Raw genomic sequence first — 25,709 nt, forward strand, 5'->3', positions numbered from 1 at the left:
TTGTGCTGTGATAACCCTGGCTGTCTTCCTGCTCCCATAGTGGATAAAAGCATCCTAAAGAATGCCACCATCAGGCCGGGCGCGGTGGCTCAAGCCTGTAATCCCAGCACTTTGGGAGGCCGAGACAGGGCGGATCATGAGGTCAGGAGATCGAGACCATCCTGGCTAACACGGTGAAACCCCGTCTCTACTAAAAAATACAAAAAAAAAAAAAAAAAAAAAAAAAACTAGCCTGAGCGAGGTGGTGGCGCCTGTAGTCCCAGCTACTCGGGAGGCTGAGGCAGGAGAATGGCGGGAACCCGGGAGGTGGAGCTTGCAGTGAGCCGAGATCCGGCCACTGCACTCCAGCCTGGGTGACAGAGCAAGACTCCGTCTCAAAAAAAAAAAAAAAAGAATGCCACCATCTCCCTTCTCCTCACAGCCTGGAGCTGGGCCAACTGGAGCTGAGCCACCACGGGTGCTCAGTGCAGCCTGGTTTGACCTCCACCCTCCTTCACCTGGCTGGGGTGCGTGCCTGGTACATGTATGTGTGCACGTACGTGCGTGTGGGTGTGTGGCATCTGTGTGCCCGAGTGTTTTCTACTGTCGTGTCTTACGTCCTGGCCCTACTGCCCTCCACATCCACAGCTCCTTCCCGTGTTCCCTCAGATGTTCCCCCAAAGAACGGAGGGACTCTGGCCCCTTGAGGAACAGGGAAGCCCCTGCCTGGGTAGCCATTGGCAGGTGAGTCCCGTGTTCCTGCCGGGAAGAAGTCTGCTTTCCAACGCGGATGGGCAAGCACTCCCTTTGTTGTCCCCACACTTGGGGTCACCGGTCGCTGGGCTGATTGGCAGAAAGAGGTGCGGCTCCAGCGGCCCCTTGTGGGGCAGTGTGGCCATCTGCCCCTCTCTGGGCCCAGCTCTTCCTGTGAGATAAGGGGGCAGGAACCCAGGGAGGCTGGGCCTACAGCCTGCAACGGAGTGAGGCGCTAGACTGGCTCTTCCCAAAGGAAGCCCTGGGCCGGCATTCTGTCGCAGGTGGGAAGTTCCGGGAGGAGGAACCAGGGCTGGGGCTGGACTCGGGGGAGGGCTCCCGACGTCACCTGTGGTGTGGCTGCCACAGTGGGCCAGGGAGCTCCAGATTCCTGGGTCACTGTCTTCCCAGGGCCTGGGTCGGGGCCTGGGTCGGGGCCATGGGATCACAGGAGCAGCACTGGAGGCTGGTGCCCTGTTCCTGCTGCCAAGACTGGGCAGACCCTCTCCTCAAGGGAAGGTGCCAGGGGCTGCCTGCAGGCCCCACCCGAGGCAGATCTGATGACCTTGGGCCAGGGCACCAAGGCCATCTGTGGCCCAAACCCTTTCCCGGGGCTTGTTCTCAGGGATGTATCCTGGGTGGGGGGTGTCTCCAGGGGTCGGTCTGTAGAAGGATGCTAGACCCTCTCTGGGAGCTCTGAGCCTAACATGAACAAACAAAAGAACAGGCTGCTGTCCCACGGGTCCCCCGGGCTTCGTGCATAGCAGGCCTTCAGCACCCACTTTCTGAATGACTGTGCCAAGGGCCAGCCGAGGCCTCCACGAGTGCGTCTTCTGGGCAGGATGTCCCACGGGAGCTGTGCTTGCCTCTCACTGACTTACAACTAACCCCACCCCCAGCCCGGGCACGGTGGCTCACGCCTGTAATCCCAGCACTTTGGGAGGCCGAGGTGGGTGAATCACCTGAGGTCAGGAGTTCAAGACCAGCCTGGCCAACATGGTGAAACCCCGTCTCTGTGAAAAACACAAAAATTAGCTGGGCGTGGGGGCAGGCTCCTATAATCCCAGCTACTTGTGAGGCTGAGGCAGGAGAATTGCTTGAATCTGAGAGTTGGAGGTTGCAGTGAGCCAAGATCGTGCCACTACATTCTAGCCTGGGCGACAGAGTGAGACTCCATCTCAAAAACAAACAAAAAAACAACTACCCCCCCTACACACACACACACACACACACACACACACACACACACACAGCACAGCACAGAAAGGCAGCCCTGCTGTTTGGGACCTGACCCCTTGAGGTCCTTCCGTCTGTCCTACCTGGGAACCTATAGCTGCTGCTGAAGGCTTTCCCAAGCCCAGCTCTCACATGTGTCCTGCGAAGGGCACTGGCTGTCCCCTGAGCCTGACTTGGCCAAGGGGCTCTGCAGTGTCTCCCAGGAGGAGGTGAGTCACTGCAGCCGCCCGACCCTCAGCCTTCTCTGGAGCAGGAGGCAGCAGCTGCTTTACAGCTGCATAAAACATTAGAGGGAAATTTAGGACGAAAGAGGAAGACGATTAGAGCATCCAGTTTAAACCGAGGGAGGGCATACGGAACCCAAAACGGCACTGCCCTAATTCAGGAGCAGAGGGAGGCACGGGCTCTGCAACCGCTGACAAGAACCAAAATACTCACCCAGTTTTCTTCTGCGAAAGAGACCCAAACTCGCCTGACAAGGCGCCCACAGATGTCCCAGGCCCTGTGGGAGCCGACCTCCTCCTCAGAGGGTGATGCAGCCCGCTCCAGGCCCATGCCAGCTGGCCCAGGGCACAGCAGATGCCCCAGGTCACCATCCTTCCAGGGACCTGGCTCAGGGCCGTGGGATGTTCTGTTCTTTCCACCAAGACTCTGTGGGCACCACTGTGGCAGGCCAGACCAAGGCTGAGAAGTGGCAGGGAAGGAGCCACATCCAACCGTGCAGGCAGCTCCCCCGAGCTCCATCCCTGCTGTCTGTTCTCCCTGGACGAACTGCCCCAGCCTGAGGCCGTGCAGGGCCTGGACAGTAGGGTCTCACCCCAGCCTTCCTGGGCCTGGGTCACAACACTCTTGCTTTCGGGTCAGCATCTGCAATGGTGCTTCCTCCTGGGGACAGGGATACAGACCCCTGGCTGGTCAGCTCTGCTGGGCCCCTCAGCTCTTGCTGTGCCCCTCAGCTCTTGCTGTCCACCGGAGAAGATGGTCCCGGGGAAGCAGAGGCTGCCCAGAGAGGGAGGCTTTCCAGGAGCAGTGTGGGGCCAGATGAGCAGGTCTCTATCTCCAGACCAGCCTTCAGCGACTTCCAGCTGCGAGATGAGGACACCTGGCCCTCACTTTAACCACAGGACTACAGAGACGAGGGGAAAAGCAAAACAAGGGAGGCCAGTGGTTTGGAGACCCTGGCTCTGCCCTCAGGAGCACACTGGGCCTGCCTGCCGGGTTGGTCTGTAAGCCAGTGAGCGCTCCCCACCCACCCCACCATGCACCCCGCATCTGAGCTGCCGGGGTCCCTGTTGACCCCCGCGGTGCAAGTGTGCTGGTGCCATCGGCCAGATCCACCACACTGGGTCCTGGTTCAGCCTCCAGTGGAGCGGGGTCTACCAGATGACACCAGGCCCAGGCCAGAGAAACCGAGGAAAGTGAGACCCTCTCAGTGGGGCAGAGCTGCAGGCCCGCCCAGATGCTGCTTTTCTAGGGGAATTTAGGAATCTCTGAAGCAAATGCATGCTTCAATTACAGAGTAGTGCTTCAGCAGATTAGCAGGACTTGAAACTGACGGACATTCCTGTCCTGGTCCTGGTAAGGTGAATTAGAATAAAAGCAAACGTGCCCTGCCCAGGGTTTTTGGAAGTGAGGGGGTTTATGTGGGATCATCAGCTGCCTGTTCTGTCCTTCAGCTTGTAGGTAAGAAGCACCAGGAAACACCCTCCCCCATGGACACTAAAGCAGGGGCCGTTCTGTCACAGAGCAGCCACCTCCAGATGGCTGTGCACCTGCACACCTGCTGGCACACCCTGCCTGGAGCCAGGTGAGCTCCCTGTACCTGGAGAAGCCCTGGGCTTGCATGGGTAGGCTGCAGGGGTGGAGGGGAGTGAGCTGCAGGGTGGGGTGGGACACCAGTGCTCGCTCTCTCCTGAGACCGCATTCCTGGGCATCCGGCACGAAGGTCACAGAAATGGGCAGTGTTTGGCTGCACTTGCTGGGGGCTCGGGGCACTGCTCTAACAGCAGCAGGGCAATGCCCCGAGCCCAGCATCTGGGCAGATGCTCAGCAGGGTGGCTTCCCGGCCCTTCGTTGTTACTCCGGAATTGAAGCCTGAGTCCCTGGCGATGCCCCACTTCCCCATCTCTCCACTGCACAGAGGCACTGGGTCCTTTGCAAGATGCTCTGGATTGCTCTGGGATGCATTCCTGGGACCCGGCCTCCCCTCCAGCCTTTCCGAGTTCCCTGAACCCTGGCAGACACACGGCCATGAAACTGGCTGGCAGGAGGCCAGAGGTGCAGCATGGACACCTCAGGGCCTCCTCCCCGCCCCAGAGGTCCCTATGCACAGGGCGTGGGGGCGGCATTCATCCCACTGGGGTGCGCCAGGGTGGACAGGTGGAGTGTGGCCTGACTGTGGGCACCTGGAGGAAAGGGCTCTGCTGGCACCTGTGCTGCACTGTCTGCACCCCCAGCCCAGAGGGGCCCCACATGCCACATCCCTCTTCTCATGGTGGGGACCTTCCCGCCACCTCCGCCACCCTGGGCGGAGGATGCTCTTCTCTCTCACTCACCCTTGTGCCACAACACCTTCAGATGACCAAGAGGCTCCCTTTCCTCCCAGGGCCAGATCCTGAGCCGCCTCCACAGGCACCAGCAGGTCCCAGCACCTGCAGCTTGGAGCAGAGGATGGGCTGGGCTCAGGGGCTGCCCCCCAGACTCCATCGTGGACTCTATCGTGCACACTGGTTGCCTGAGATTTGGATTCAGCAGGTCTGGCCTCGGGACCCTGTGATTCCAATGGTTCCACCTTTCCTAGAGGCAGCTGCTCTGCCCTGGGGATCTCCAGGGATGGAGGGTGGGCAGAGGTGCATCCAGGAGATACAAAAGCCCAGGAGAGCAGCGAGGCTCCAGAGCCACTAGAAGAAGGTGGAGGAGGGCAAAGCAGCTGTGGCCAGATGCAAGAGGTTAAGACAGGACCAGGAACCGGGGGCGGATTTGGAGCAATGGTTACCCCAAGTGACCTCCAGCCCCCAGCGACCTTGTCCAGTCGTAGAGACCATCCCTGCATCATTGACCCAAGCCCAGTCTGGCCCTGATCCCCTGGACACTTGAGAACCCAGCAGCAACTGCCTGTCCCTACCTCGATGGCCACAGCAGTCCATTCATCCTCATCTTCCCTATCCCAGGACATAGGGTGGCCTTCACGGGCCCACCTGCCCGATCCTCAGTCTGAACACTCCTCTTCCCTCCCAACCCTCCTCGTTCCTTTTGGCTCCACCTTCACAGCCCCTCCACCACCACTCCCACCCTCACTGGACCCCAGGGAGAGAACCCAGCGGGTCTCATAGAGCCCTCTCCCCTGCAGCCAGACCTCAAGAGGCTCCCCTTCAGCCGCCAGCTCTGAGATGCAGTCCTGGCCCAGCCTCTTCCTTCGCCACCTCCTGCCTCCTCCATGGCAGACCTGGGTCTCTTTTTTAACCAGCCTGCCACCCCTGCTACTAGAACAGGAGCCCCAGAGGAGCAGAGGGCCAGTGACCTTGTTCTCAACGGGGCCAGGTGCCTTCCTGCCCCTCCTGGGAGTCGGGGGTGCCAGCCCACCCACATACCCCAGAAGGATGGAGGGCCTCACGTGCAGCCCTGCTGGCCACTTAATCTCTGGGCCAGCTGGGCCCAAAATCTGGCCCTTCAGGGAACCCGCAGAGGTCTCTGCTGTGTCCACCCGGTTCCTGGCTCCTCCAGCAAGTGGTGCCTCCTCGTCCAGGGGGGCGGGGGGATGTAAGTTCAGCTACATCAAGGGCGCTGAGGAGGGAGCCTGGTGCTGGGAGATCCACCGGAGCTCGGCGACAGCTTCCTTGAAGGCCTGAGTTGGGCCTTGGGGATGAGCTGGAGCTCACCTGCCCCTGCAGACAGACAGGGGTGCTGGCAGAGGAGCTATGGGTGCAGAGGCCCTATGTCAGCAGCTCAGGGAGAGCCCAGTGTGCTGCAAGGAACAGTGTGGGTGGGGGGACCAAGGCTGAGGAGTGGGCGAGGTCAGCAGCTCAGGCTGGGAGGGATATCTCTGAGCACAGAGGGACAGTTTCACTGCAGGGCAAGCTGGGTCCTTCCAGCCTCCTGGAGCTAGCCCTGTCCCGTCCACGCAGCCCAGTGCCTGGTGTGGACACAGGCCTCAAAAGTCAGCCCAGCAGGTAGAGGCACGAGCTGCCAGGATCAGCACACTGGCTTCACAGTGGTCACAGCAGTGACGCCCAAAACAGCCACCAGGATGCCAGGTGTCCTTGGCATCTGAGGCCCACGGAAGTGCCCTGTTACCCAGCAGGATCCTAGACAGGATGGGGACCCCCCAAGGGGTGGAGAGCCCAGGGCGGTCTGGCCCAGGCTTTGAACCCATTCACTAGAATAACTGCCCTAAAGAAAGAAATGGCAGTGGGGGAGTGACCAGGGGCCCGGTCCAGCTCTTCAGGAGACGCAGGGCCTTGCAGAGTCACAAACACCTGCCTGCATCTCCCATTGTCCTGCAGGTGGGTGGAACCGCACCCAGTGCAGCTGGTGGTGGGGGTGGGGCCAGCTGGGCTTGGCCTTGCAAACTGCACACGTTCTAGGAGCTGGCTCCAGAACCAAAGCGGAGGTGGCTTCCCCCAGAGCTGCCTCAGGACCCCGAGGGGTGGTGTTCAATGTGGACTCCCCAGGGACCTGCCAAGGCCTGATGTTCCGAGTGGGGCTTTGGCTGGAATGTGGCCTCAGTCTCTGGGTGGACAGGTGGGTGAGGCCCTGTCCAGTGTTCTGGGCCATTTTGCTGTGCACAGCCCTTGTTCCCTGGACTCTGGGGACCCTGGCCCCTCACTCTTCTCCACGACTCAGCAGGCACCACCCTGGGCTCCTGGGCTGACTTCCTACAGTAGGAGGAGGCTGGCCCCTGGAGCAGCCTGGGGGCTACAGGATCGGGACTATTTTAGTAAAAAAAAAAAAAGGGGGGGCAATGGGCTCAATTTGAACCCCAAGTTGGAGGTACCAGGCAAAAACCCCAATTGGTGAAACACTGGGCATGGCTTCTTCTATAAGTTTGGGGGCTGCACCCAGGGCCCAGGGTGAGGCTGGTGGGCCCAGCTTAGCCCCCAATCGCAAGGGCTGGCTCAGCGGCTCCACTCTCGGCCCGCTCAGGTTGGCACAGAGCAGGGCCCTAACAAGGGGGCCGTGGGAGCAGCCAGGGCTTTCCTGGAGCCTCTCTCTAGGACTGATGGGAGCGAAACCTGACACCCTGAAATGCATCCACGGATTATGATGGAAGGAAGGAACCAGCACTCAGAAAACAAAGAGGGGGCCTGGCGCAGGGCATGGAGGAGGCGCTGCCGGGAGAATCCTGATCACTGGGAAGCAGGGGAGACAGTGGGCGGGGACGAAGGCCGCTTGGGAGCTGGTCTCCGCGGACGGACGCACAGCCCGGAATGTGCTAAATGCCACGGAGCTGTTCACTTGACAGTGGTTGCTGTCAGGTTATGTGAATCTCACCTCGATTTAGGAAAAAAGGCAAAAAAAAAAAAAAAAAAAAAAAAAAAAGAGCCCAGCCCGAGTCAGTCTCTGCCTTTCTGGTCCGGAGGCCATGGCCCTGGGCGTGCCCCCACCGCCCCGCACACACACACTCCCACCCCGCACACCCCTCCCACCCGCTGCCCTCCCCACAGGCCCCCACCGCCCCGCACACACGCCCCCCACACTCCCCGCCTGCCCCGCACACACCCCCCTGCCACCCCCACACGCCCCCGCCGCCCCCGCACAAACACGCCCCCACCGGCCTCCGCACAAACATCCCCCCACGCCCGCCACCCCGCAGACACACCCCCACCGCCCAGCACAAACACTGGTCCACGTCGGTCTCCCACACACACACCCCCGGCCGCCCCGCACACCCCTCCCACCCGCTGCCCCCTACACAGGCTCCCCCCCCCCCCCCCCCGCCACTCCACACACACCATCCCCCGCCGCCCTCGCACACACGCCCCCCGCCGCCCCCCACACGCCCACGCTGCCCCCGCACACACACCCCCGTCCCGCACAAACACGCCCCCGCCCGCCCCCACAAACAAACCCCCCACCCCGCCACCCCGCACACACGCCCCCACCGCCCAGCACAAACACCCGGCCCCGTCGGTCACCCACACACACACCCCCCACCGCCCTGCACACACACCACCGCTCTTCACCTCTGCCACGTCCTCCCTGTGCTGCCTGCTGGACCACAAGCCCTCTGAGGCCAGGTGTTGGGGCAGCTTCACAAGACAGGGCCCCCTTGGGTGGAGGTGAGGGTGCAGGCCCCAGCAGGCAGGGTTTCCTGTCACCCCCCCGACCCCTGAGGGTCCCCCACTCCCTCGTTTCCTCCTCAGCCCCATCCCTCCAGTAGAAGCAGCCCTAACCAGCCATCCCACTGAGCGCACGTGTCTTCATGGGGCCTTTATCATCTGCTGCACATAAGCCACAAGGCCAGGGGCCTGACCAGGTCTTCTCCAACCCCACTGTTGGGACTTGGGTGTCTGGGGGGGACCACGGAGGCTCCCAGTGAGCAGGAAAGTCCTCCCTCACCGGTGAGCCCTGCCCCAGGAAGGCAGAGGACCGGACAGAAATCAGATGGTTTCTCTTGCCCCCAGTGAACTGCTCTTCAGACAATGAAAGCGGCTTCCTCCCGAGACAGCAGCACCACCGGCCGTCTCACCAAAGGCTGTTCTGCACCTCTCTTCTGTGTTGACAGGAGAGATGCAAGCGAGAGAGTGGGCAGGGAAGCCTTCTGGCTGTCCTCCTGCCGCAGAGGTGCAGGGGCGCACTCTGACTCTGGGGAACTGTCCCGGCAGCACAGCCAAGAGAGCCTGTGCTGGGCTGGTGAAAGGCTCCGGGTCCTGCTGGGGTCTTCTCAGCCCAACAGTCCTGGCCAAGGGCTGACCTGAACAGCAGCACCAGGAAGGCACCTGAGGCCCCCCACCTGCTACTTCCCTTTCTGCTGACGGAGCTCCCCGGACATTCTGAGGACGGGGAAGAGGCACTAGAACTCGGGCAGGTGCGGGGGACGGGGCACAGGAAACAGGGTGGAGACAGATGGAGCCTAGGCTCTAATTCTGAGAGTCCTCAGGGCACCTGCTCTGTGCCAGGCACCCCAATGGGCCAGTGATGAGACAGTGGGAAAAGTGGGAGACTGTGCTAATGGAAGCCAAGGGTGGACCAGTGTCAGGATGGGGTCCGGGTGCCTGTTGCCAATGGCCATGTGGCTCTTGCATAAGGAAGGGTCACGGAAGGCTTCCTGAGCCAGGGATATTGGGGCGGAGACTCAAAGAAAGTGACAGAGCAAGCCTTGGAGACACAGGGGCAGAAGGTTAAGACAGTGGGAACAGCAGGTGCAAGGGCCCTGGGGCAGAAGGTGCAGCAGAAGCCAGCCTGGTAACAGCTGAGCAGGCACTGGCGTGGGTGAACGATGTGGGATGTGGGGTGGGGTGGGGAGGGATGTGGGGCATGGGTGGGGTGGGGTATGAGGCGGGGGTGGGGAGCTGGGTCCTGGTCACCCAATCACCTGGGCTTGTGCTCTGAGTAAGAAGTGCATTGGGGAGCTCTTGGAGGTTCTGAGCAGGTGGGGGTAATCCAACAGGTTGAGAAACAGGCCTGTGCTGCTATGTGGTGACAGGCTGGGGCAGGGCTGGAGGGGAGGCTAGACACTGGCGAGGGGACTGTGGCAGTCACTGGAGAACAGGGCAGTTGCGGACCAGGAGGGTGGCACGGACATGACTTTAACACAAAGCTGTTAGGATAGGCACAGACTAGATCTGGCTTGAGACTGGGGTGGGATGTCACCACCCGCACAATGGCAGCAGCACTTGGAGAGCCACCAAAGGCTTCTGCCATCCAGGGGAGGACAGGCAGGTGTCCAGGCCAACAGGTTGGTCCTCTGTGTATGGCTCCTGAGTGTACCCAGGGGCTCTGCAGTGTCTGCAGATGTGGCTTGTGACTTCCCCTTACCCCCTGCCCAATGCTTTCTGGATGGAAGGGGAAAAATCAAGCTACAAGGCCATGAGAACTCAGGCCCAGATCCCGGAAGGGGCCTCCCTGAGCTGGAGACCCATAGCAGCAGTGCTGCTATGCTCAGTTGAGACTGTGGCCACCAGGCCCTCGTACCAGCCAGGAATCAACAAGATCAAACGCCGGGAGGAGATACGGAGGATGCACCCAGGGTGAGCCCGACTCAGCCCAGGCCCTGCTGGGGACCCCTGAGTAAGCCCCAAGCTAAGCTGTAAAATGAGAATAAGGCCGGGCGTGGTGGCTCACGCCTCTAATCCCAGCACTTTGGGAGACCGAGGCAGGTGGATCACCTGAGGTCAGGAGTTCAAGACTAGGCTGGCTAACATGGAGAAACTCCGTCTCTACTAAAAATACAAAAATTAGCCGGGCATGGTGGCGCATGCTTATAATCCCAGCTACTCGGGAGGCTGAGGCAGGAGAATCGCTTGAACCTGGGAGGTGGAGGTTGCAGTGAGCTGAGATTGCGCCACTGCCCTCAAGCCTGGGCGAGAGTTAGACTCTTTCTTTTTTTTGAGATGGAGTCTTGCTCTGTCGCCCAGGCTGGAGTGCAGTGGCCGGATCTCAGCTCACTGCAAGCTCCGCCTCCTGGGTTCACGCCATTCTCCTGCCTCAGCCTCCCGAGTAGCTGGGACTACAGGCACCCGCCACCTCGCCCGGCTAGTTTTTTTGTATTTTTTTTTAGTAGAGACGGGGTTTCACCCTGTTAGCCAGGATGGTCTCGATCTCCTGACCTCGTGATCCGCCCGTCTCGGCCTCCCAAAGTGCTGGGATGACAGGCTTGAGCCACCGCGCCCGGCCTAGACTCCGTTTCAAAAAAAAAAAAAAAAAAAAAGGTCCGGGTGTTGGTGGCTTACGCCTGTAGACCGAAGTGGGTGGATCACAAGGTCAAGAGATTGAGACCATCCTGGCCAACGTTGTGAAACCCTGTCTCTACTAAAAATACAAAAATTAGCTGGGCGTGGTGGCACACGCCTGTAGTCCCAGCTACTCAGGAGGCTGAGGCAGGAGAATCACTTGAACCCGGGAGGCAGAGGTTGCAGTGAGCTGAGATTGCGCCACTGCACTCCAGCCTGGGCAACAGTGTGAGACTCCGTCTCAAAAACAAAACAACAACAACAACAAAAGCAATAAACTGAGAGCTCACCTCATGGTACTGTTGTGAACGTTAAATGTGGTAAGGCGTACATACTCAGTAGCACAGGCCTAGAATTCAGTAGGGATGCAGGGTTTGCTTTAAAAGGTGCAAGTATATGTTGGTGTATGTACATATAGACACACAGAAATTGGGGAATTGATTTCTGGGTATCTGCTATCTTCTAAACACTTTTCAATGCTTTCCAAATATCCTTCACTAAAGAAGAATGCCTTTAATATTCAGAAAATAAAAGTGATTAAAACAATCGGTCCCATCCCTAGAGGGCCAGGGGGCCTAGTGGGTAGCCCCTTGGGGCCTGCCCCAGGGCTGGAAGCAGCTCCAGGCATCTGTCTCGGATTCACGATTCTCAGGGGCTTGGAGGAGCTGTGCTCACTGAGCGATCCTGCAGAGATTGTAAAGTCAGGCTTAGGAACTACCGGAACCCTGAGGCTGCTGAGCTCATGCCCTGGGCGTGGGAGACACTCAGAACCCTCCTCCCCCACCTGGCGCCCAGGGCCTTCTGCCTCCACCTGTGCTGACCAGGTGACACCACTGCACAGCTGCTGTCTGTTCACCTGTCCCTCTCACCCCGCCCCTCATGGGCCAGGACCACAAGCCCACACACCAAGCCACGGGTGGCTGTGTCTCTAGCCTGTAGAGTCCTGCCTCCTTCCCGGTAGACTGTGGGGCTGGTTTGGAAGTGGCAGTGGTGGAGGGGAGGGGGGTTGGGGTGTGGGACCTGGGACTGCATTTAGGTCTAGGTGGGGCTCTGGGGAGAGAGCCCAGAGTGCCTGCGGGGTTCCATACTCACCCCTATAGAGGGCAAGCCAGGGAGTGAGCTGGGAGTGTATGTGTGTGTGGTGTGGATGCAGAGCTGAGGAGAACCTAAAATTGGGGTCAAGGGCCAGTCTGTGGCCAAGATCAAGGGCCTAGCTCGAGGTTGGGGTGACAAGAACCTGGCCAAGCTTCTGATAATTTGTCCAGGGAATGACCTTGGCTGACTGTGCCAGGAGGGCTGTAGCCCCAGGTTATGATCCCCAGAGCCCCAAAGGTGTTCTCTGGGACGCTGGTGGCCATCTCCTTCTCAACCCTTCTCTCAGCGCCCTTTCTGGGGACCACTGAGGTGGTATCAGTCCATTCTCCTGCAAGGACCCTTGAACAGGCTGTGGGAGTGAGGCGGGCTCAGCCTCTCAGGACCACTGCAGCCTGTCCTGACCTCAGGCACCAGGTTGGGGGGCAGCTGAGGCAGGGTCTCTGGGTCCTTTAGGGTGTGTGGCCGGTTTTATTTCCGTGCCCTTGTTTTAAAACTGCACCACTATCCTCAGGAGCGTGGCCTTGCACAGACGAAGAGCTGCGTGGCGGGTGCCAGAATGTCAACGCGCCAGTGCACCCGGATCACACCAGGCCTGAAGGCAGCACCGGGCCCAGTCCAGGCAGCTTGCAGTTCCCGGGCGGCAGGGACGGACGCCGGAGCGCCGCAGAGGTTCGCCCAAGGGCGCTCCCGTACCGGCGTCTTCCACGGCCCGCCCGAGCGTCCAGAGCGGCTGCGGATGCGCGCACCTCCCCCGCCCGGATCCCGGAGGCTGCACCGTGCAGCCGCGGCCGCCGCGGGCAGGGCGCGCGCCGGGGGCGGGGTAGGGGGGCCCGGTGGCTTTCCCCGGCTTAGCGAGTCCGGCCGAGGCCAGGGCCCGGGGAGGGCGGAGGGCGGCACTCCTGGTCCTTCCCCGGCCCGGCCGCCGAGCCCTGTCCTCTGCGCCGCGGCGTCCGGTTCCCGCCCGGTGTCCCGCGCAGGGTCGGCCGCCGGCAGCTCCGGAAGGAGGACGCGCGAGGGGCGAGGAGCTGCCGCCTTCCCTCCCCCGCGCTCAGGGTTCCCCACGCTCCGCCGGTCCCCACTCGGGACCCTCCCGGCCCCCGGCCCCGGCCGCCCACCTGGCTGCCAGTGCGCGCGCGCGCGGCCGGCGCGCTGTCCCTTTAACGGCCCGCGGGCACCTCCCCCGCCGCCGCCCCGCCCCCGCCGCGGTGCGGCCGCCGGTGCTGGGCGAGGTCGGAGAAAGTCCATGGGAGCCGGAGCGCCGGGACGCCGAGCACTTCCTGCCGCGGGCGGCGCGCCGCAGCTGCCCAGGCCGGGCGCCCGCAGGTACCGCCAACTTGGCGCGCGCGGCCGTCCCCGGGTTACGCCGCCGGGCGGGGTCGTCCCGCGGGCCGAGCCCGCACTTCCCGCAAACTCCGCGGCCGCCCAACTTGGCGCGGGCCCCCTGCCGCAGTGCCGGCCGCGCGGGGCGGGTGCGGCCGAGTTCCGCGCCGGCCCGGGCGTGCACGCGGGAACCGGCCTCGGGAGCCCGCGGAGAGGGGCCGGGCGGGGCCGGGAGGTCCCGGGGGAGGCGCCCGCGACCCCGGGCCGGGACGCCGCGCCGCGCGTTCTGGGGAGACCCCGACTCCAGGCGTCCCGGGGCGCTCCCCACCGCCCGCTGGGTTTCCCTGGATTTCTGGGGTCCCCCGGGACCCGACTGGCCGATTCGGCCCTCCGGGTATGGAAGCTCGGGCAGGACTGGCCCGGGGCCAGGGCGGAGGGACCCACCCCTCCCGGCGCATCTGCGCAGCAGCCTGGCCCAGCCGGGCCCGCGTCTCGCCCTCCCGGTCCAGGTGGGCCCGTTCGTGGGTCGTCACCGCCTCCCGCTCCTCCCCCACGTGGGCCCCAGCCTGGGGAGAAACTGGGGTCCGGCCGCAGGGGAAGGGGGCTTCGCCTCTCGCCAGCTTCTATGCCTCTGCGGAGCTGAGGTTGGGGGGCCCCAGCCTCTTTAAGAAACTCAGCAGACCCTGGGGCCCGCCGCGCACCCTGCACTGCCAGGGCGGACCGAGGCCTTCCGACGGAGTTTCCTGCTTCTCTTGCTGGGATCGTGTGGGGTCGGAGGTCAGAGGTCACCTCCCAGCCCCTGTGCCAGGCTCTGGGGGAAGTTTGGGCTTGGAGTCTCGTCGTGGAACCGCTTAAACCTGTGGGTCTGCAGGCCGCGAGGCCCGGTCCCTGGAGTTGGCCTCCCAGGCCGTTCCACTCCCTCCCCCAACCCCCGCGCGGGGCTCCGGATTGGAGGTGTTTCACCCACGTGCTGGTGGGCCCGTCTCCCTGGGCCGCTGGGTGCCCAGAGCTGTGTTCTCTGTTGCGCGTTCCTTCCTGTGTGTGGGGGGGGTGTTGACCCGTGGACGCCCGAGGCAGCCCGGACTCCCATCCCATGGAGCTGCCTACGGGAGCGCGTGCACCTTGGTGTTCCCGCCGGCCAGCGTGGCCGCCCTCTCCTGCCTCCTGCCAGGGTCCGTGTCCCTCCAGGTCGCCCGTTCTTCCCTCCCACCCACCTCTCTTTTCCTCTGGCGGGCTCCTGACCTCCTTCCCTCCTGCTCTCCAGTGGGACACTCAGCTCAGCGTTCTGCAGGGTGTTTTAGCCTGTAGCACCCGCAGCAGGGGCGCCTAGAGTTAGGTCAGGGTTCAGGCAGCACCCCCCACCTCTCAGCCACCCACCCCTTCTTCGCCCGGCCACCGTCGGAGCACCCCTCCGGTCCTCTGTGGGGCCTTTCCCAGCCCCTCCCTTCGGGAGGACTCTTGGCATTTTCCCTTGGGGTCACCGTTGGGTGGTAGCCAGGCCAGAGTCCAAGAGGAGGAAATGGAAGGGAGCTGCCACCCAAGGTGGTGGCCCCCTGTCCTTTCGGCAAAGCCACTTGGAATGGGCACAAAAAGTAGAACAAGATACCACTTGTCACCTCTTAGTGGTCAGGGATCCTTTCGCAGTGGTCACACCCAGGGCCCGATGGCGCTGGCCCCGGCCTGGCGGGAGGGTGGCCGCTGCGGCAGAGGCACCACCGGGGAGATCTGGTGCTGGGAGCAGTGGGAGCTGGGCTGCTGCAGGCTTGGAGAACAGGCTCTGTTCTTTACCACCGGCTGCTGGAAGGGTGCGCAAGGCTGCTCTGCCCTGGCCGGGGGGCTGGTGGTAACTTTTAAAAAATTCTTCAATTCTTCCTGTGTTTTCCAATTAAAGCATGAGGCTGCATTATTCATGAAACAACAGTGGCGATCTTGGTGCTGAGCGGTTCTTCCAGGCCTGCGCTCCTCTTGGCCTCCACGTCTGGAGTCCTGCTTTCCTGGTTTGTGGGCAGTGTGGTCTCCCAGGCCTGAGGGATGGAACGGGGAACGAAGGTGTCATCCTTTCCCGGATGTTGAGTTCCCAGGGTTCCACCCCGTGCCCCTTCCTCTCAGGTCTGTGCCTCTGACCTGTGTCCCTGGAACGCAGAGGGCACTGAGTGCCCACTGGCCCCAACCCCTGTCAGTGGGGCAGAGCCCATGTTCCTTTCTCAGCCAGCCCTGTCCTAGCCAACTCCACACACTGTCCCCAGGCTGCCTCTCTGCATCTCACAGCCCCTTGAGGTCACTCCATCCCCTTTGCAGGGTCACGTAGTGGGTTCCGAGGTCCAGTTGGACTGTGGCTGGTGGGATGAGGCTCCGAGTCCGCGGGGTGGGGGTCAGCAGGTGGTACCCCTTACCCCAGGATACATCAGCATGTTTCTCTGGAGAACTAGGGCCTTCTGCGGACCCCAGTGTAATGAACACATTTGGGAACTTGACTCTGGGGCCCACTGACTCTGCCGCTCCCCCAGCCCAGTCCACCTTTGTCTTGGTAGTGCATGTCCCTGCCTCAGTGGCCCAGGCTGGCCAGCCTCCCATTGTGGTTCTAAGGACAAGGTAGGCCACTTTCCACTTCAGGGTGACATTTCTGACCTGGGCTGAGGAAACCTGGGGCTGGGCTTCCAGGCGTGGCTCGAAGGGGAAGCAAAGCCCCGTGGTGTGAGGCCGTGGAGCGTCCTCCAGGGCAGGGGAGAAGTGGCACTAGCCCCTGTCTGGACGCTGGACCTGAGCCATCGTCTGATGCGTGTGGGCAGGTGCGGGAGTTTGTGAGGTCTGATTGGGTCTGGTCTGACTGGGGGCTGATGAGGCGGCATGGGAACCTGCGTAGAGCTGGCTCACTGGGGCCTCTTACCCCATCTCCAGTCAGGCTCCCCGGCGGTGAGTGTCTGCAGACCCAGCTCCCTGGGTCTTGGGCCTTCCCCGAGGTGCCCTCTCCCTAGCATTTCATTCCTTTCCTGGCACCCTTTCTGGGCACTCTCTTGGTCTTCCCAGAGGTGGGCAGTTGGGCCTTGGGTGGGGGAGCTTGGCCAGCCTTTCTCTACTCTTATCTCCCCACTGGACCCCAGTTCAGAGCTGTGTGTGGCACCCACACCGGCCTCCCCGAGGCGCCCCCTAATCCCCAGGTGGATCTCGTTTCCCTTTCAGCCTGTCCAGAGTCACCGAGGAGATGTGACTGGAAGGTTGTTTGGGCCTTGGCTCTGGGGGCCGGAATGCGGGGTACCCAGGCCAGGGGCTGCTGCTGCACGCCTGCCCCCCGCCCCCTCCCCCCCGGCCTCTCTCGCAGGGCAGGATCCTGGAGACCTCTGTTTCTTTCTTTCTTTCTTCTTCCTTCCTCCTTCCTTCCTTCCTTCCTTCCTTCCTTCCTTCCTTCCTTCCTTCCTCCCTCCCTCCCTCCCTCCCTCCCTCCCTCCCTCCCTCCTTTCTTTCTTTCTTTCTTTCTTTCTTTCTTTCTTTCTTCTTTCTTTCTTTCTTTCTTTTTTTTTGAGACGGAGTCTTGCTCTGTCGCCCAGGCTGGAGTGCAGTGGCCAGATCTCAGCTCACTGCAAGCTCCCCCTCCCGGGTTTACACCATTCTCCTGCCTCAGCCTCCCGAGTAGCTGGGACTACAGGCGCCCGCCACCTCGCCCGGCTAGTTTTTTGTATTTTTTAGTAGAGACGGGGTTTCACTGTGTTCGCCAGGATGGTCTCGATCTCCTGACCTCGTGATCCACCCGTCTCGGCCTCCCAAAGTGCTGGGATTACAGGCTTGAGCCACCGAGCCCGGCCCTCTGTTTCTTTTTTAGCAAATCCTTGCTCTCACCAGCTCTGGCTCTTGGTGAGATGAGATCATTTGTAAAATATGCTTCCTGGCTGGCCGGGGCTCCCTTACTGTGTCACCTGCAGCTGCCCATTTGCTGGGAGCCCCAGCTCCCTCAGCTGTGGCCTTCCTGCCTTTGTTGTTTACAGTTTGGGTTTTGGAAGCACACATCCTTATATAGGGTGTCAGCAGGGCGCAGTGGGCGGGCATGAAGGTGTCTGTCTGGAAGTATTGGAGGCTTGTCATTTGGGGACATGAACTCTGGGACCGGCACTCACCCCTGTCCACACGGGATCAGCTGAGTAGGGGAGGGCATTTGGGACCCTGACCTGGGGCTTCTGGGGCCCCACCACATCCTCAGTGTCTGCTTGCTGGGCCTGGTCCCCATTGGAGCACTTGGCAGCCAGAACCCTGGGCTCAGGTCTCCTGGGAGAACGCCCAGCCCAGGCTGTGTGACCTTGAGTGAGGAACGGGTCCTTCCTGAGGTTATCCTGCTACAGAGTAGCATCCTCTGCCTTCTCCGAGGAGCTGGAGGCTGAATGTGGGCAGCCCGGCCTTTCCACCTTCACGCCGGCTGGGGCTGGCCTGGGGGCCGTTGGGCCAGTGAAGTGACTGAATCCCAGTGAGGCTCATTACCCTTTAAGAGGAGGCCGCCATTTCTGGGAGAATGAGAGGCAGGCTATTCTCCAGACATTGTTTGCAGGGACCCACGGGGAGGAGAGGCTGCTCTGGGTCTCTCTAAAGGAATCTCCCCTCCCCCAGTGCGGGGCCCTGGCATCCAGGAGGGCACAGGGCCATGGACGGCCGCGAGCTCCTGGGCCCGCCCAGCTCCTGCCTCTGTGCCTGGGAAGCAGGCAGTGCTAGGGGCGGGGAACAAAGGGGCCTGAAAGTGCCCATATATAGTCACTGGGGTGAGCAGCAAGCCATACTGCAGGGATGTCTCCCAAGCCCAGTCTGGCCGGCCCCAGCCCAGCCACCGGGGCCCCGAGGGCAGCCTGGCCTGGGGGCTGGTGGTGGCCTCCCTGGTAGTCTGTGAAGGGGTAGAGCATCAACCTCAGCATAGTCATGCCTCAGGAAATGTTTGTTGATTGAAAATAAAAGTCTCCCCAGCCCTCCATAGTCAGGCTTGAGTACATTTCAGGAGCTGGTGTTGGAAGCTAGAGGCTGGAAACCAGGCTGTGCTGCTGGTCACAGCCATCTGGGGTCCCTCACGGAGGGCGTTGAGAGCTGGGTGCCTGCTGAGAGGAGACTTGCTAGCAACCTAGCCCCTACCCCACAAAATGCTAGTGCCTCCCTCATTACAGTGACACTTTAGATGCTCCTCCCCACCCCTACTGTCCCGGGGCCTCCTTCCAGTTGGCTGGTGTTTTCTGGAAGAGTTACCTCCTCACTCTTGGGCACGCCTGGAGTCAGGGGGCAGCTGTGGGCCTTCCTTGGTGCTTCTGGGGCGGTCTTTGAGGGAGTCAACGCTGGCCTTGCCTTTGGATCGGAGCAGAAGGAAGTTGTCCTGCACCTTTCTCCTCCCAGGGTCCTCCTGAGGCATCCCCTCTGGCCAGGGCCCCCACCCAGGCTGGGCATGTGCCCCGGGGGATGTGCCCATCTCCCTTCTACCACCCAGTGGGTATCTGTGCCAAGAAAGGGGAAGTAACCATCTTTGCTGCATTCCTGACTTTTGTGCTGTTAAAAAATCAGCGTTAACAGAGTTTTGCTCATTTAATTTCATTTCCGTTGCACAGCTAAGCGCCTTTGTTAAATTTTGTATATTGATACTTTTTGTTGTTGTCAGCAGTTTTTTTTCTTTCTTTCTTTTTTTTTTTTTTTGGATATAAAGCCATTAGGGTGAGAGAAGATTAAAAAGATACATTACAATTAAAATGTTAATGAAATCTGCATCACACAACTTTTGAAACCCTTAGGCATTAATCTTGCCTGTGTCATGTCCATTAACTTTGGCTATTCTTATTCCACACTGACCCCTGCTGAGAGATTTGTGCTATAATTGGATTTTTTTTTTAATAAAAAAGGAAAAAAAAAGCTTTTAAGAAAATAGAGGTTGAGTGGTCGGCCGTGGCTCCTAAATGAAGCGGGAAAGTAGAAGAACATGACTCACTCTGTTGGGGCTGGGGTCCCCCATTATGAATGGGGACAAGGGTCCCTCAGGGCCTCCCCCAATTGTGGATGTGCCAAGGGGTGTAGAGGTACAGGAGTTGGGGGAGCCTCAGAGGAGGGAGGGTACCCCAAAGCTGAGTTCACCTTCTTGGGGAGAGGCCTCCAGTGCTGGGGGAGGGGCTGACAGATGCCCCCCCCACTAGGCAGGGTTGGGGGGGTGACATGGAGGCTCAGGTGGAGCAGAACCTGAAGGGCCTTGAGTTCTTTGAAATCGGTACCCCCACCCTTCGCCTGGAAGTCAGGCCTCGGTGGGTGCTAGGTTTCCAGCAAGGGGGGTGGCTGTGGGGAGGGGGAGCCCCCTTGTCTCCCTCCTAGGGCCGTAGGGACCTCAGGCAGACATGGACCGTGGGTCCTCTTTTGAGGCCCTGGGCCCTGGCCAGAGCCTGGCTCAGATCTGGGTGGGGTCCCCAGCGGGGAGGGTCCCCTGGCAGGGGGAGGCTCTGGGTGGGGGCCTGGGGGTAGCCTGTGACTGCCGCCCCGCTGGTTCTCCCGGGCTGCAGTGCTGCAAACGTAACCCGTGGCGCCGGGAAAGCTGGTCAGGTGGTTGGCAGCGGGGCTGCAACAGACAGATTTCGTGTCTGTGTGTTTTTGCAACACCTTTCTATAAAGGGAAACATAATTTAAAATATGATTACTTAGTGTTGTAACAGCCGCCTCAGCCGCTCCACGCAATGCCGAGATCATTATCAGAGGCTGATATTAACTTGCAAAGAATATTATGCAAATTGCCCGCTGTCTCCTCCGGGAAACCTTCTCCCAGGATGCCGGGGGCTGGGCTGGCTCCCCTTGGGGCTTGGGGTAGGTCCTTTTGTGGGACAGCCCAGCCCTTCATGCCCAGGCCTCAGCCCTTGTCTGTGGCTAGGGAACCCAGGAGGCATGAAACAGTAGATTGGGAAAGACCAAGTCCTTTGCCTCCCTGTGTCTCAGTGACCCCAGACCACGATGCCTGCTGGCCGGCTGGGTGGGGGCCTCAACAAGGCCGCTGTGGTTGGGATGGCAGTGAGGCCCCTGCTGATGGTTAACCACAGCTCACTGCAGTGGTCACCGAACCTGGGTCCTCACGAGCCCCAAGTGCCCCCGAGAAAGGGTCCCTGGCCACAGACTGGGCTGTGTCCATGCACAGTGGCTCGTCCTGCCGACTGACCACTGTGGCTTTGCAGCTTCCAGGGGCTCAGGGGCAGCTGCCGGGAAAGATGTAGGCGGTGGCTTGGATCCAGCATTGCTGTGTGGACTCAAATTTGTGCCCTGGGGGAGAGAGGCAGGGAGTGGGGTCTGAGGGTCCCTCGCACCCTGCTGAGTACAGTGTGTGCCCTGCCCCCGTCATCCCTTCCAGCTGGGCCTGGTGTGGGCAGTGGGACAGTTCCCAGCTTGAAGATCCTCCCCGGAGGCTCCGTCCCTCTGTAAGGGAGCTGGACAGAGCGTGTGTAGAGCAAAATTCCCCTGACCCCGCAGAGCCAAGGGGCTGCTGATGCTCTCTCTGAACCAGGGTCTTCCTGGAGACCATACAAGCCAACAGTCCCTGATACCACTCACCTCCGTGCATGAAATGACAGCCACTGGGGGTGCCCATCTTCCAGGTCACCTCCGAAACTTCTCAGCAGAGTCCCCAGAGGGGGAAGCTGGGCCTGCCTGGGCCGTGACCGGCCTTGGGCAGCAGACAAAAGACAGGGAGGGCTTGCCCTTCCTTGAGCAGCTCAGGCTGGGGAGGATGGGGTGCTTGGGGCCTCGACAGGGATCTTGCCGGTGCCGTCCTGGGCTGTCACCAGCTGAGCAGCCACTTCCGGGGTTGGAGAGCAAGTTCTGTCTTGGGATTTGAGCCCCATTTCCCCAGTGCCGCGGGGGAAGTGGGGCAAACGCCATGGCCTCCCTGCGTCTCAGTTTTCCCACTGTGAGCTCCGAATGGGGTACAGTACCCCACTTTCTGGTCACTGGGAAGGTCTTGGGCCAGTCCAAGGCAGACCCAGAGAGAGGACTCCCAGGCGGCCCCAGAGGCTGCGGGGCCTTTCCCCGGCCAAGCCCTTTGTGGGCTGGCTCTGCTGCCCTCCCTTCCGGTGGGGCTGGCCCGACCCCTGTGAATGCCATTCTGGGGGTCCCCATGAGGGTCCGCCAGCTCCAGGAGGGCAGGGTGTCTGCACCTGTACAGGTGACAGGCCGGGAGGAGGGAAGCGGCTTTTCCAGCACCCTGGGGTTTGTTGGAGGGGGGCAGGGTATCCATCTCCTGGGGCCACCATGACAGAGGCCACAGGTTTGGTGGCAGGAAGCCTCAGAGAGTGCTCCTGTCCCAGTTCTGCAGGCCCGGAGTCGACACTGTGCATCTTCAGGGCTGGTTCCTCCAGAGGCTTTGAGGGAGACTCCATCCCACGCCACCCTCCACCTCCCGAGGCTGCCATTGTCCTGGGTGTTTCTTGGCATGTGGGAGCATCAGCACCGTCTCTGCCTCCGCCCTCACACGGCCACCTTCCTTCTGTGCATCTGTGTCCAAACTTCTCCCTTCTATAAGGATACGTGTTAGGGTCCACCCTACATCCAGGATGATCTCATCTTACCTCCTTTCACTATTGATATCTGTAAAGACCCTGTTTCCAAATAAGGCCACATTCAAAGGGTCAGGTAGATGGGAACCTCCCATGTGGTGTGGGAGGGGCAGAAAGTCTTTAGTGCGTAGAGGGCACTGGGGGGGCTGGCTCTGCACTTGCCCGGGACAGTGGGAGGAGCCAGGCACAGACAGCAGCCACTGCTGGGATGGCACCTGGATGGGCGTGAAACCAGTGCAGCTGGCCAGCTCCAGGCCCAAGCTGAGTGGGGGTCGTGGGAGAGAAACGGGGCCACTGGTGGGGGAGGGTTTTCCTAGGAGTTGGCGTTGTCATCTGCGGTTATGTAAGTTTGGGAACAGGATTCGTGTTAATTATTGTAACCCAGTTTAGGTGGCGAGTCCATGTCATAGGAAGTGGCCTGGAAATGACAGTGTGGGTCACAGTGGAGCCCGGGGTGGGGCTGTGGCTGGGTGCTGGCAGGCAGACGGCTGTCAGGAAGCTGGGGGCATGTGACATCCCTGGGGCCCAAACCAAGCCACACCTCAGGGAAGCCCGGGCGTTCCCAGATCTGGGACCTCAAGAGCCAGGCCTGGTGCCATCCAGACCAGCAGCTGCCTCAGGGCTCAGCCCTAGGTCTCACCAGGCTCCTGATGATGCAGGAGAACAGAGGCACCCCTGCCCCCAAACCCTCCCAGCTCTGAGTGGGAGGCCTCGGGGGGCGTGTGCCCTTCATCCTGTGCCCAGCTGCGCGGCGTGGGGGTTCTCTCACGGGAAGGCCAGCACTGCACTTTGCTGCTCTAAAGGCCCGTGGAGGGTCCTGGCCACATTCAGGGAGTGGCTTCTGAAGGTTTTTAGAATGTCCAGCGAGGGTCCCCAGGGGTGACTTGGTTTTCTCCAGCCCGAGGTGAAGGGCCTGGAGGCGACTCCTGCCAGTCGGAGCTGCCCTGTGTGGCGCCCGGCCTCTGGGCTCTGCCAACCCCTCCCATCGGAACTGCCCTGCATGGCGCCCGGCCTCTGGGCTCTGCCAACTCCTTGTCCCAGGCCTTGTTTCCCCAGTGAGTCCAGTATTGTGCAGGGACCTACCCCACCTGGCTGCCCAGCACTGGCAGGTGGGGACTTTGCTTCAGTTGTTTAAGAAAAAAGTAAAAGCTATTAAACTTACAGAAAAATGGCACATATTGTACAAAGAACATTTTCCCGAACCATCTGAGAGTAAACCTCCCCTGTATACCTGTGTGTCTTGTTCCAGTGTGGGCTGAGGGCTGCCTGCCACCCGCCTGCCACCCGCCCCCTAGCAGCCGCCTCCCAGGCCCCTCCCGGCTGAGGGCTGCCCGCCACCCGCCTGCACCTACCTGCACCCACCCCCTGGCAGCCGTCCCCTCCAGGCCCCTCCCGGCCTTACACCAGCAGATCCAGTGGAGACCCCACAGTACAGTTACTTGTTGAGCCTCTCTAAATTTAATTAAAAAAAAATTTTTTTTTGAGATAGAGTCTTGCTCTGTTGCCCAGGCTGGAGTGCAGTGGTGGAATCATAGCTTACTGCAGCCTCAAACTCTTGGGCTCAGGTGATCTCCCCACCTCAGCCTCTGGAGTAGCTGGGACTGTAGGTGCGCATCCCCACACATGGCTGATTAAAAAATTTTTTGTGCACCACCACATCTGGCTAATTAATTTTTTTTTTTTTTTTGAGACGGAGTCTCGCTCTGTCGCCCAGGCTGGAGTGCAGTGGCCGCATCTCAGCTCACTGCAAGCTCCGCCTCCCGGGTTCACGCCATTCTCCTGCCTCAGCCTCCCAAGTGGCTGGGATTACAGGCGCCCGCCACCTCGCCCAGCTAGTTTTTTTTTTTTTTTTTTTTTGTATTTTTTAGTAGAGACGGGGTTTCACCATGTTCGCCAGGATGGTCTCGATCTCCTGACCTTGTGATCCGCCCGTCTCGGCCTCCCAAAGTGCTGGGATTACAGGCTTGAGCCACCACGCCCGGCCTTTTTTTTTTTTTTTTTTTTAGATGGAGTCTCGCTCTGTCACCCAGGCTGGAGTGCAGTGGCATGATCTTGGCTCACTGCGAGCTCCGCCTCCCGGGTTCACGCCATTCCCCTGCCTCAGCCTCCCAGTAACTGAAGCTACAGGTGCCCACCACCTCGCCTGGCTAATTTTTTGTATTTTTAGTAGAGACGGGGTTTCACCCTGTTAGCGAGGATGGTCTCGATCTCCTGACCGTGTGATCCGCCCGCCTCGGCCTCCCAAAGTGCTGGGATTACAGGTGTGAACTGCCGCGCCCAGCATTAAACAGATTTTTTTGGGCCGGGCACAGTGGTTCACACCTGTAATCCCAGCTACACGGGAGGTTGAAGCACAAGAATCACTTGAACCCTGGAGGCGGAGGTTGCAGTGAGCCGAGATGGCGCCCCTGCACTCCAGCCTGGGCAAAAAGAGCGAAACTCAGTCTTGCAAAAAAAAAAAATTGTAGACATGAAATCATTCTATGTTGCTTAAGCTATAAATTCAGATTTTGAAAAACTTTCTGATTAATTATACATAACGTTTACCATTTTAGCTTTTCCAGTGGAACGAAGCCTGCGCATTTTTGTGCTGCCCTCACCACCATCTCTAGAACTTTTTCATCTTCCCAAACTGAACCTCTTTCCCCATCAGACACAAACTCCCCATCCTTGCCCCAGCCCCTGGTAGGCACCATTCTACTTCTTGTCTCTGTGGGCCTGCCTTCGGGACTGCATGTGAGTGGAGTCCCACAGCGGGTGTCCTCGTGTGACTGGCTCATTTGCTGCACACCATGTCCCCACGGCTCCTCCGGGTTCTAGGGAGTGGTGGACTCCGTTCCTTCTCCAGGCTGTATGATGTGTGTGTGTGTATGCGCCTACCGCCATTTCCTTTGACTGTCACCTGTCAGCGGACCCCGGGGCCACTTGCCTCTTGGCTGTCGGGTGCTGCTGCTGTGGACGTGGCATGTGCGTCTGTTTGAGTCTTGCTGTGTCTCTGGGCTCCTCCAGCCTGGTATATTCTGTGGCCTTTCCATGGCCTTCATGACCCTGACTCTGGGGTCCAGGCCAGTTGGACAGATTTGACCCCAGCCTGGAGGTGGGTTTGTCTGTGGCCTCCTGGTGATTCGCGTCTTGGGTGAGGACGTCAGAGACGCTGTCTCCTTGGACGTTGCCCCACCAGCTGGAGACCAGATGTTGCATAGGAAGTGTCTGTGTGATGGGTGAGTCTCGGAAGCAACTCTCCAGCAACCTCGCCTTTGGTGAAGGCCCCAGGTGTGCACAGGGGCAGGGCTGGACACAGGAGGGGCTGGGGGAGGGATCGGCTACCCAGGACCAGGTCTGGGTGTGGAAGTCTTTGGCCTGGGAACAGGGAGGCTGCAGATTGGTGAGTGGTGATGAGGGTCTCATCAGAACCCACTGCTCCCGGAAAGACAGATCCCCTCCTGGCTGGATCCTTGTCCCTCCGGTGTCCCTGGAGCCACTGTGAGTGCGGGACACCCCTGGCTGGCACCGCCGTCCCGACCTCTCCACTCTTTCTTGGGCTGTGGGGCTGTAGTGGAACTAGGAGATGGGGTTGTGGCCAAGTCTTGGGTCTCCCCACTGAGTGATGAGGGAGAAGTTGGGGTGGGGTAGAGAGGCTTTTTCAGCTATGACCGCATCTGTCTCTGGGCCCCGGAGCTGCCAGGGCCGGCTGGGTTCGCGAAGATCTGCCCTCAACCCAGCCGAGCCCGGGGTCCCCTCAGCAGCGGTCTAGGCCACACCGATGGTCCTGTAGGTGAATGTCGTGGGCTGCTGGAACATGGCCCCACTAACAGGTGGGGGGTGGGGAGGCTTGAAACAGCAGGAATTTCTTCTTGCACAGCCGTGGAGGCCAGAAGCCTGAGGCCACAGTGTCTCGGGG

General features: G+C 60.6%; 1 protein-coding gene across 2 annotated transcripts in view; it reads left to right on the plus strand.

The window, feature by feature from the left end:
* The first annotated feature begins 13,149 nt into the window (after positions 1-13,149).
* NACC2 (NACC family member 2) overlaps positions 13,150-25,709 on the plus strand; it is a 96,933-nt gene continuing 84,373 nt past the window's right edge. Inside the window, exon 1 of one of the 2 annotated variants that reach the window (XM_030919969.1) lies at positions 13,150-13,277. The gene's annotated coding sequence lies outside the window, so the exon portion shown is untranslated. The remainder of the gene's footprint in view (positions 13,278-25,709) is intronic. The other variant, XM_030919967.1, reaches the window with a different exon arrangement.

The sequence above is a fragment of the Rhinopithecus roxellana genome, chromosome 16, assembly GCF_007565055.1.
Source record: "Rhinopithecus roxellana isolate Shanxi Qingling chromosome 16, ASM756505v1, whole genome shotgun sequence".
Lineage (NCBI taxonomy): Eukaryota > Metazoa > Chordata > Mammalia > Primates > Cercopithecidae > Rhinopithecus > Rhinopithecus roxellana.